Below are 12,772 nucleotides of genomic sequence, written 5' to 3'. Positions count from 1 at the left end.
AACTGCTTAACGGAGTTCGCTTCCCCGGCGCCCCCCTGCATTGTGCCGGCTCTTGCTCTCTGCCTCATCAACACCCTGTGAGCAACGCTATGGGAAAGGGCGACAGAAACCAACCGAAGCTCACATTCGAACAACGGAGGCCGAGGGGCGCGGAGGGGGCTCCTCCGGAGACCTCGTCGCAGGCGGCTGATAGCTCGCTTTGCGCGGACATTCGCGAAATGCTCTGTACCATGGAAAAGGGCTTGCAGGAGAGTATGTCCGCGATTGGCACGAAAATAGACGCTCTATCCTTCAGGATGGACCGGATGTCTGAGAGAGTGGACAAACATGCTGAGAGGTTGGATATGGCGGAGCGTAGGCTGACGGAAGCGGAGGAGGCCCAGACGGAGTGGGATAAGGACCGTACGCAGTTCGGTCGCCTGCTCCAGGTCATACAGGACAAAACGGAGGACTTGGAGGCTCGCTCGCGGCGTTCCAACGTCCGCATCACAGGTGTGGCGGAATCCACCAACACTGGCAAGATGGAACTGTTCGTTGAGAAGTTGCTTCACACGCTGCTGGGGGAGGACGTCTTCTCCCCCATGTTTATCGTCGAAAGGGCCCATCGCACTCTGGGACCGAAACCGCAGCCTGGCCTCCCACCGCGGCCAATCATTGCCAAACTTTTGAATTACAGGGACCGCGATTTGGCACTACGGCTGGCGAGGGAGAAAGGGGAACTACAGTTTGAGGGCATGAACATCTCCCTCTATCCTGACTTCACGGCGAGAGTACAAGAGGAACGGAAGCGCTTCGCCCCTTATAAGAAGCAGATGAGAGACATGGGGCTGGACTACGCCATGTTGTACCCGGCGAGACTCCGGATCAACAAACAGGGACGCTAGCATTTTTTCACCGACCCAGCGGACCTGATAAAATCACTTAAGGAATGGGCCAAGGAACAGCGCAATAGCCCGAGGGGTCAACGTACAGACGAGGAGGAGGCTGCGTCTTTGGATGGTCAGGGGTGATCTGTCCTTCGCCCCAGTGCCAGGTTTGGCTGAGTCATCGTGAGTGGTTGTGTTGCACTAAAAAGCCCGATGCACCTTTTCTTTGTTTTTCTGGACCACGGTTAATGGGACCTGAGTAGAGCTGCTGAGTTGTGTTCTTGCTGAGATTTACTGCTGTATTTCTGGTTTTTGGGGGGGTGCTACCCGTAGAAAATTGGGACTTGTTATCCACCACTCTGCTTGCTTTCTTGCTGGGGCTGGGGTGGGGTGCCGAAGGCAATGGGGGTGGGGCGGGGAGCTACGGTTGTACTTGGTCCTTGTCTGAGCGTATTACTGTCTGGCTGGGAACCTCTGCCCCTGCGCTTTCGGCTTTTGACTCTCTAGAGGGTCTTGGGTTTGTAGTGGGTAGTATCAGGGCGGGTTCGGGGTGGGTAGTGCCATGCTCTGTCTGACCGGGTTGGGGTTGGTCGGCTGTGGGTGGGTAGCCGTTTGTTATGTACTTATGCTGCTGCTAGTATGTTGTGTGGGGGTCGGGGACTGTTGGGAGGGGGGTCTGTTTAAGCCAACTACTGAAATGTGTCTGCTGTATCGTCTGCTCTGCTCTACTGTTTTCTCTAACCTGCTATGTCGACCGCTGAGACTCTAGGACCAGAGAGCGCCCTGGGCTCTCTGCGATTGCTGTCATGGAATGTGAGAGGGCTTAACGATTTCCGTAAACTCAGGAAGGTCCTGGCGTACTTGCAGCGCCACCGGATTGACCTCGCTTTGCTGCAGGAAACACATCTGCCACTGTCCAGTCCTATGTTGCAGACGAGGGGTCTTGGTACCGCTTGTGTTGCTGCAGGGTTCACCACGCATGCTAGGGGGGTGATCACCTGGGCTAATCCCAAATCCCAATTGTCGCTAAAGCGGGTGGCGGTAGACCCTGAGGGGCGGTATGTGATTGCACGATGTGTTGGGAAGGGTCATGATTTGTTGCTGGTGAATGTGTATGGCCCCAACTACGATTCCCCAGATTTCTATGCTTTGCTGGCAGACAGCTGTAGGCAGTTTGTGGGCTCTAGAATGCTGTGGGGGGGGGGACTTCAATTTAGTGTTGAACCCAGAATTGGACAGATCGGCGGGCCCCCCTAGATCCCCGGCTGCTTCGGCATTGCTTCTATTGTCGGAATGTGTGAAGCTTGACTTGCTGGATGTGTGGCGCCATAGGCACTCGTGGCGGGGTGGGTTCACCCATTACTCGGCCTACCATAACCTCAATACACGTATAGATTACTGGTTTGTTTCCCGCTCCCTGCTTGATGCGGTGAAGGGGTGTACGGTGTTGCCTCGCACGCTGTCTGACCACTCGCCACTACTCTTGCTGCTGGTTGCTCCTCCTAGGAGGATTCCCCCGTTTACCTGGAGGTTCCCCCCGTATTCCCTCCTAGATGAAGTTTTCAGAGGGGAACTGGCCGAGGACATAGAGACCTACTTCTCGACTAATGTGGGTTCGGTGGATAGTGTTCAGGTGCTTTGGGATGCGTTTAAGGTGTACATCAGAGGGATGACGATGGCAAAACACTCTAGGGTGCTCAAGGCTATTAGGCGCCGGCTGCAACTGCTTGAAACTCAACTCACTGATCTGGAGCGGCAGGCGGGAGACTCGGGTACTGCCACAGACGCAGACAAACTTAAGTCTTTGCTAGAGGAATTTCAAGAGGAGGCGGATAGGGAAATTAAACATATGGGTAAATATGCCACGGCGCGCGCGTATGGGGAACGGGAGCAACCAGGTGCTCTCCTAGCCAAACTGATGCGCAACAACAGGCCCCCATTAGTTATTGAGGAATTAGTGACTGCTGCTGGGGAAGTGGTGGCGGAGGAGCAGGATATCCTAGCGGAATTTCACTCTTATTATACGGCACTCTACTCTTCGAGGTCTAGCCACCTTGAGGAGGACATCGACGACTATTTAAGTTACATCCAAATGCCCTTCTTGGCCGACTGGCAGAGAGAGTTTCTTATGGCCCCAATCCAAAAGGAGAAGATAACAGAGGCACTGGAGGGCATGAAGTCTGGTAGCGCTCCTGGAGCGGATGGCCTCACGGTGGCGTTTTACAAGGCCTTTCAAGAAAAACTTGTCCCGTACCTGATGCTCCTGTTTGATGATATTTGTCAACAGGGCAGCATGTCGAAATCTATGAGAGAGGCGCTACTTATTACCATCCCGAAGCCAGGTAAACCCCCTAATCAATGTGGCTCTTACCGACCACTGTCGCTGATAAATGTGGACGCGAAACTGTATGCAAAGGTACTCGCGACTCGCTTGGCGCTTCTGGTCCCGGAACTGGTAGCCCCAGAGCAGGCTGGGTTCGTCCCTTCACGCAATCTCACTTATAATATCCGCACGGTCTTGGGCACGATACAACATGTCAAGCAGGAGAATAAGGCTGTAGCCATCTTCTTAGACATGGAAAAGGCCTTCGACTCTGTTGAGTGGTCGTTCATGCTTAGAGTCCTTCGTAAGTATGGACTCGGTGAACCGTTTCTACAAATGTTGGGAGCTCTATATTACAAGCCCACTGCGCGATTAAAGATAGGGAACTTAGTCACTGCTCCAATCGAGATTGGAAGGGGCACCCGTCAGGGCTGTCCCCTCTCTCCGCTGTTGTACGCCATGGTGGTGGAACCCCTCGCTTGTACTATACGAGAGTATCATAGGTTCGAAGGGATAAACTTTCCGACTTACCAGATTGGTATCTCAACATACGCGGATGACACTCTGCTATATGTCCGTGACCCGGAGACAAACCTCTTGGCGGTGCTGCGGGAAGTGGTGAGATTCGGGGCCTTATCGGGCCTTCGGGTCAACTGGGACAAATCGGTGGCGTTGCCCTTGACTCCGGTGACACTCCCATTTGACTCGGAGTACCCATTGCAGTGGACCACAGACTCCATCCGCTATCTGGGGATTCGCATACATACTGACCCGGAGGTCCTGATACGAGAGAACTATGGGGTCGCCTATTCCAAACTGGTAGATGATGTCGAAGTGTGGTGCAGACTCCCGCTTTCTCTCATGGGCAGGATAGCGCTCATGAAGATGGTAGTGCTCCCCAGATTTCTTTTTCTATTTACGAATATACCGGTGGTCCTCTCCAAAGCTTTTTTCCGGCAACTTACTCAGACGCTTATCCGCCTTGCGTGGGGGGGAAAGCAGCCGAGGGTGCAGTGGCAAACGCTCATGCTTCCGTATGAGCAAGGGGGCCTTGGGGCTCCAGACCTGGAGCGGTACTATAGGATCGCTCAGGGAGTACATCTTCACTCATGGATTCATGGGGATCCTGGCATCCCTCATGTGAAACTGGAACGACTCTTTGCGGACCCCATCCCTCTCCCGGCCACAGTATGCTATCCAGCCGATCGGAGGGTCGGCAATCTGGATTCTATCGCAGCCACGAACCATGCTTGGCATGCACTGGTTAGCTCCAGAGAGAGTGTGCTGCTGTACTCACCCTTGCTCCGCGTGGAGTGGGCAGTCTGGTTGGCCCCGCTGACGGAGAAAGGCGTCCTGAAAGCGTTACGTGAATTGGGTATTGTCACGGTGGGGGATCTCTTTTTAAATGGCACCCTGAAGACGTTGCAGCAGGTCCTTCAGTCCTGCCCTGGGGCAACACTGTTACATAGCTTTCAGTATCATAGGGTTCGTAGAGCGGCGCTGGCCACATTGGGTCCGGAACTGGCGGAACCGCAGGAAGTGCCGGAGCTCACGTATGTAATTAAGACCCCCTCTTCTCGTAAACTGATCACGGCTCTCAGGACACTGGGTGATAGACATCGGCAGTGCCCCCCCTCCAAGGCCCGATTGGCCTGGCAAGCTGACCTCCAGACTCCTATCTCAGACGAGATGTGGCGTTATTGCTCTGCCAACACTAGAAAGATCTCGCTCAACAGTCGACACCGCCTGATACACTTTAAATTTCTACAGCGTGTCTACTACACGCCCGAAAGGCTGCAAAGGTATGGGCTGAGGGAGTCAGCGGAGTGTGAGCGCTGCCACTTTCACACGGCAGATTTTCTCCATATGGCCTGGACTTGTCCTAATATCCATAAGTATTGGGTAGAGGTCTTTGCGGATCTCAGCTCTATTTTAGGTGAGGAGATTTTGCCCTGCCCGGCGCTCGCATTGCTCGGTTTCTCCAAGCCACTGCCGGTTGGCAGTGCGGAGGCTGGCGGACATGGCGTTGCTGATGGCAAACCGTCTGGTTGCCTTGTGCTGGATGCGGGGGCCAGTTCCCACGAAGAAGCGTTGGGAGGCGGACTTACTTTACTGTTGCACGCAATCAGAGGTGTATAGTGAACTACTTCCTCCGAAGAGTCGCCCCAAGAACTTCTGGGGGTTGTTTAGGGCGTTTCAGAGCGCGCAAGGGGACGGTGAGTCAGATCCTGAAGGGGAGGAGCTGGATGTGTTGCAGGAGAATGGGGTTGCGGTAGCTGAGGCTGAGGAGAATGGTGGTTGAAGGCTTCAGTGTTGTGAGTGAGTAATGGATCGTGTCTGGGTCTTAACTGTGTTATGTATTGGAGGGGTGATTGGGTCGGCTGTCCTGGACGAAGATAGACGCTACCCCCATTGAACTTTGCTTCGCCCTCGAGGGCCCGTGAGTCGGCACCCATGGCCCTATAGTGGGGTTTGTGGAAGTGGTGAATGGTGGGAGTGGGCGAGTGGACACGGTTTTAGGTAGTCTGGCTAGTTTCTGGGGTGGGTGGGCTTGTGTTTGAATGGGGGTTTGGTTCCTTTCTACACCTTTTCCTGGTTTCCTTCTTGAGAGACTCCATCCCTGGGTCTTCATGCAGTTGCTACTATATGTCTACACTGGTCGTACCATCCTGGCACACCGAACTGCGCTTGGGATTGACACCGCCGGCGCCGCCGGGTGGGCTTTCCTTCGACATATTGAGGTCAATCATCTGCTGCTTCCATGGACTGATACTACCGCACGCTTCTTTTACACCTGCAGTTACGCCGCCAGGCCTCCGGGCTGTTGGTATCATGGCTGTGTGTTTTACCTTTACCCAGGGATTTGAGAGTGACCTTCTGCTGCCGCCGGCCTCCGGGTTGTAGGCGATGATGGCTGTGTGTACGACTTGAAGGTGTAATAAAGTACAAATTTAACAAAAAAAAAAAACTATAACTGGTGTCAAACCTATGGTTTTTTCAGTGAATGGTTAGAGCGGCAGACCTTGATGCAGAACGCTGGCCAGGGACCAGGGTTCGATTCCCGCCTTGGCGGGATCGGGCTTAAATTCCTCTGACCAGATATTCTCGCCTCAGTGCCGAATCTAAGCATGGGCCCCACGCTGCAACTCTGGGCAATAGCTTGCTTAGTCTCCACAAAGGCCCCCGATGCACAAGGGATGCCTGGTTTCACCAAGGGATGCCCAGGAGTGGACACCTCACAAGGAAAAGCCAGGAGGGGTTCCCTTGTGGTAGGAGTACAAGCGCTGGGATGCCTCCGGGTTACTGTTCGCGCTATACAAATACAACACATTTACAACACATTTACATATGATCTTGTAGCACAATTGTCTCTCTCAAATTGTTGTACGCTTGTTATTTTTGGTTAATTGCATGTCAAACATGCGTCCTAAGTTTAAGGCTATGTAAATGTAAAGCGCTCTGATACCTTTTTAGGGCCATATCCGCGCTATATACAACACCAAATAAATAAGGTAGCTCACAAGCCTGTGCTTGTGACCTTCTTTATGTAAAGTTCTTCTTGTGTTATAATGGAGTTACTGGGATATGTGAGGTTGTACATGGAATGTGAAGCAATGTTTACCTATGTGAGGCAAAAGTCAAAGACAGTGCAGGGTGAAAAATGACAAGCTATTTGGAGAAACAATTTGTGTATTTAAAATAAATGAAAAGTTAATGTTTTGGTGCAAAATTATTTTGTTTTTAGGAAAAGACGAGCTGGAGTCTGGGGACCGATTTCACCTGTTTGCTAAAACTGCAGTGCCTCTATTTGGAGAATAAATCTGCTGTCAATGGAATGACTTTGTCAGATCTGTGTATGGTTTAATTTGTATCACCCTGCATCTTAAAAGAAAAGTATTAATAATATTATTTTGTTGTGAATATACATGGGAGCATTAGGAGGGGAACATAAAAAGAAAGGGAAGATAGATTAGAGGGAAGATCTTTTATTCAGAATTATGTAAGTCGGTCTAGAAGAAACACGTTTGATATATTTGGAAGAGCTATTGGAGACCATTCCAACCAGGAGACTGATGCTTTGAGCTGCATGCAAAATCTATGACTTTCAAAAAAAATTATGTAAAAAAGTTTATCGTAAAATGCTCTATGTGGGCCCATCTCTATGACGAGTAAAGTTCTCTTGGTAAAATTAAATGCTTTGGTTTTGTTTTTATGTTTGTAAAATCATGTGATGTGCATGAATTTCTCATTATGGAAAATGTTACGGGCACAGAGAGACATACATGTGAGTTTCATCTTGCAAGACAGTGATATGAGCAGAAAATGATTTGTTTGGTAATAACAAAGCAAAAATAAATGTTCTCCTTTAACCAGTAGCGCTACACCAGTTGATCACACATCAGGCTGACTCCCACACGGGCATTAGTGGCCGGCATGGCTCACGGGTGGAGTTGGGGGCAGTCGAAGTGGGGGGCATGAAGGGGGGGGGGGGAGGGGGGAGGGGGATTTCATAACATAAAAAAAAGTAAAACCTACCTTTCGCCGGGTCCCGCATCTTCACTGCTCCCTTGCCCTTCTCCAGCCTGCATTGAGAAGGGCAAAGCGTGCATGACTGGTTTGGGCGGCCCAAGAGGGCCGCCCAAAGAATCTGTGCGCACTCGGGAATGAGCAAACCACTCCTCCCCTGCCCTGCTCAGAGAGCAGAGGAGCACCGCCCACCTGCCCGCAAAACAAACATAAAATGGTAATAACTAAAAGTTATTCCCATTTTATGTTTTGACTTCTCACACTGAGAAAAAGCAGTGGAGCGATGCTCCTCCACCATAGTGGAGAAGCTGCCCCTGCACCCAGGTCAGCCTTAATGATCCTGTCTCCTCAGTAACTAGTATGAATCACGCTCAGGTGCAGATTCTGGGTCCCCACAAGTCAAATTCATAGTCAGTTAATGCATTTTGCAAGTTCTTGCCCCTGGTGGGCAGTAGGTAGGAAGCTAGTCTCTCTGAGTCAACTAGCATTGATGTATTGGCTTAGTCTTCCCCTGCAGGGGAAGGCCTGTGGTAGTTGGAGGCAGATCTCAGAGGACACCAGTGTCGCCTTGTTCGCCCTTGTCTTTTCTCATATAGCCGCCTGGGTACCGTCCACCATCAATTAATGATCCTAGCACCTCTGCTGAGGTACAGGTCCAGCTGCGGCAGTCGTGTCTGGCCGGTGTAATGGGTGCAACCCCATTTGGTATGTTCATCATTACAAATTAATTGGGTAACCCAAAAAACGTCACACGACCTGGGTACAATGCAGTAATGAAACAAGTGGTCCGTGTCTGCTTTAGAGAAGAATACATTATAATTTATCATGTGTGTGTAGCTTAAATAAATCAAACACTGGTAAAAAATACCACAAATAAATGCAACAACATACCCTGCTGTCTAAGATAGCATTGTTCCAAATGTACAGTCAATGTAAAACACAAAAGCGCCAAAGAATTGTTTAAGTTCAGCATATTGAATTTCACATACTTGATACCGATCAAAATTAATTTGACAAAAGGAAGGTACAAAGGTGGCTCAAAGGAAGAGAGAAGAACGGGTGTGCTCGTGATGGGTAGGGAAAAGTGAATAGTCACAAATATTAAGAGTTTATACATTTTTACGGCTTTGGCAATGGACTGGTAAAGAGACCAGTACAGAAAGGCCTGTCCCAAACAAACCATTTATAACATTTATTATATACTTTTTGTAAATGCATAAATGCAACATCAAGCAAAGGGGATGGGATGTGATACAGGCTTTTAGGGGTGGTGTGGGTCGACATTTCGACTCGGCTTGTGCATAGAGGGTGACTTAAACCTCCGCTGCGAGTCTTCTTCAGGACGAAGGGGGGCGGGGGCAACCTAATCCTGGTGCCACACAGGCATCTCAGGTACAACACTGGAGGTGGAGTACTTAATGACTCTGTCAGGGTTTTCCAATAGTAGTGAGCTGAAATCCACTCGTGAGGGCCCAACTTGTGAAGTCCTCACCGGTATTTAAAACTGTAAATTAGTAATGACATGGTCATCAGACAATTGATTTAATCTGTCAAGACCTTGAAATAAAAGCCGGGCCTTCTGCAAAGTTCAAGTGCCACTTTGGTATGTTGGCTGATGCTGAAGGGGGTACAGGCTCCAGTTGGCCGGAGACATCCACAAGGGCAATTGCAGCCGCAGCCGAGATTATACGTTCACAATGGCAGTTGCAGCTCTGACTTGGTAAAAACAATCACTACGGTATTTGCAGCCACAAACAGGAAAGACCCACTGCAGCACTTCTCACTCCTGGCTTCATAGTGAGCCAGTGAGCTTCTCTGGGGGATTGGTGTCACTACAACGCATGCTTTTACATCGCATGCCTTTACAACGCGGTTTTTACCACGCAGTCCATTACAACGCATAATGCTTTTAGGCGCTGGATAGTGAATTATTTAATTTACTATTCCAACTCCAGTCCCCGTGGATAGCAGGGAAGGTGTTGGATAGTAAATTAAATATATTCCCTATCCTAGAGCGCCCCCCAGCGCAATGCGTTGTAATGGTATGCGTTGTAATGGTTGCAATGTAATGGTAGTGCGTTGTAAAAAATGCGTTGGAAGTGATGTTCCCCTCTCTGGGCGACCTTCCACCCAGGGACATGCTGGGCTTAACCTACTGCAGTATCAGGCAGACTCCTTCCCTCTCAGCAGGAAGGCAGGCTTCCAGAATCTTGGCAAACCCTTAGCCCCTTTGGCAGGAAGTGCAGAATTCAGGTGATGCCCACTTATCTCCAGCAGACACCAGCCCTTGTCACACAGTAGTCCTTAAAGTACACTCTGCATAGCACTCCCTTCTTTGTCAATGAAAGACCTGTAACTTGAACTAAGTGGGGTGATTTGGATCTCACGTTTGCAAACAACATATTGTAGACAGGGCATGTGGATCCACAGTCTGAAACTTTAAAAACAGCTTGGGTTATTCTCTTTCAAGTTTCCTTCTCAGGTTGAACTTCAGGAACAGCCTTTGTATAAAGTGATGCTTCTCAAAGCAGGTAGGATTGAAATCATCTCCAAACTGAAGCACCAACAGCATGTGCACAAAGAAGTGTGAGGTTTCTGCACGTGGCTGTCATCGGTCCCTCTGAAGCCGTAAACAGGGATAAACAAAAGGACCGGCTTAATCTAGAAATGTTCTCATAATACATAGCAGAAATTGCAGTCTCACGCCAACCATCAACCAAACAGCAGTGCTCAGGAAGAACTAATCAGCAGTCATTGGATGGCAGACACACTCTATCGAGGCTCCGTAATTTATCCACGTTATCCGTCATAGATCATGTATGCCACCTGCAGTGCTCGAAGTGGGGGAAAAAAGTAGGGGAACTGTGGGCGGAGAATCAGAGGGCAGAAATAACCCAAGGATTGGGGCTGAGGGCGGAGTCAGAGGTGTGGCCAGAAGGAGCAAAACATACCAATTTTAGTATTTGTTTTGCATTTCACTGACCAGTTATTTAATTCAAATTGACATTAAAATACATTCACACATTAAGATACGTATCCAATCACAGAATGTCCCAAATACGGGCCTAAATACGCTTTAAAGTGCTATCACAAGCCATTTGTCTCTCAGCCGTGCGGTTTCTGTCATCAGCGCTTTTCCTCCCCTTTTCCACAAAAGCAGTTCAAACATGAATTGCAAAATATCCTATTTTGCAAATGTTTTCCACATAATTATGGTTCTGCCATATTTGCTACATATTACATCATCTGCTGCATTATCTGACGCTTTTAACTAACAAATTGTTTGTAGCTCAAATGGGTGAAAAGTTACTAAAAATGTGACTTATGTTGCTGCAAAGTGAAGGGCCCTTTGCAAAGGTTGAGTGGTTACCTTTATCACTGCTACATTTGTATGTTGAACTGGTACTAATGAGTCAAAATATTTGCAGAGACTGTTAGTATGTGTAAAAATAATAAAGTACCAGGAAATATACTGTATAACGCTGCAGCCTTTTTCTTGCTGCATACTTTAGTTAACACTGCAGCATAATTTTGTCCTACATTGCTGCATAATTCCAACAACTTCCAAGCAGGTAGCACATGTTAAAAGTGCTTGTGCATGAAGCAAAGAGACTGTTAAATTTGTGAACTTATTTTGGTGTGCGTGCAAATCCTGCATTGCCGAGCTCTGGTGAGTTGCAGCTACTACTGCTGAAACAAGACCAATGGAGGTACCAATGGGTGAGGCGGACTGGCATCATGGGTCCTGGGACCTCAGGGACAGGGTCACTGTTGCTCTAGGGTGTGCTTTATTCGTGTGCCTGCTGACAAGACTGGAGGTGAACTTCAGCATGGATTGCCTTGGAGATTAACCCACACTTGCCACCCATAGGGTCCACCTGCTGATGCTAAGACACCGGGGCTTTTAAGATCTAGCGTGCCTTCTAAGGTCTAGCAGGGGAATATGCTCTCTCAGGATAGTAGTCTGGGGGACTCGTCATCAAAGCTGAACCTGGTTGCCCAGTTCCAAATTCAGCATCTCTGGCCAAAGAATTGCCACATCCTCTCCCCCACTGAACACCATACTGCGTCACTTAGAGAAAATCACGCTGCCTTCAACTACAACCAAATTGTGCCCCGCTATAAACACCTAGATGAGATTCAATTCAAATTACACAATAGACAAGAGTAATATGCTGGCTGAAAAAAGTAACAACATTCTGGAAAAAGCAAACACTCATAGGGAATACAACTTAACACTTTTACACTCATTATTCAGAAATCAATTCGCGTTTTTGCCTGAAAAGTTAAGCACATGACTACAGAGCTCGGAAGGGACCTGTTTCAGTGTCCATTGCTTATATGCTTACCAAACATAGGCAGCATGGTTTAAAAAGACCACATCCCTGAACACAGAGCTGCAGTACACATTTTATGAACTAAAATATGGAAAACAACTGATAAGGATCACATTAAACATTTTCAAATACGCTCATCAAGCATGTATTGCAGTACCTCAAAGAATCGCGCACTTCTCCACTTGGGGAAAAATGCTGTTCAAAGAAAGATGAGAAAAAATAGTAGCGCTTCATTGGCAAACGCTGTAAAGTGCCGCTAATGTGTTTGGGGGTGAATAAAATCAATCAGGCCAATTTGCCACCACTCTCTCTTCCTTTATTTAGTTATGTATTTATTGTTCACTTTGTAAACCTTTTCTTCTCTCCTTCCGAGCCTGCCTTGCAAAATGTCAGAAAAAGACATTTACAGCAAAAGTGTTTCCTCTTTATTTGGATCCATTTCGCAGGGGATCGAATGAAGGAAAGCAGAGGAAAGAAAAGTCACAGTTTTTAACAAGTGACCTGGAGCACGACAAAAAGGTAGAGAATAAGAGAAAAAGAGTGAGGGGCTGCTAGCGGGTGAACAGGAGAAGTGGACACTGTACTTGACTTCTCAGGGCAAAAAGGAAACTACAGCCCTTTTGCTTCTGTGCCCGCCCGTCCTTGAACGGCCGGGCTATTTCGGCCGTCCTTATGGTCTGAAAGGTTGTGCACCACCTCTGCTCCTGGGGCTCTCTTGG

This window comes from Lissotriton vulgaris, chromosome 9, assembly GCF_964263255.1.
Source record: "Lissotriton vulgaris chromosome 9, aLisVul1.2, whole genome shotgun sequence".
Taxonomy (NCBI): domain Eukaryota; kingdom Metazoa; phylum Chordata; class Amphibia; order Caudata; family Salamandridae; genus Lissotriton; species Lissotriton vulgaris.
Note: the sequence above shows the minus strand (reverse complement) of the source record.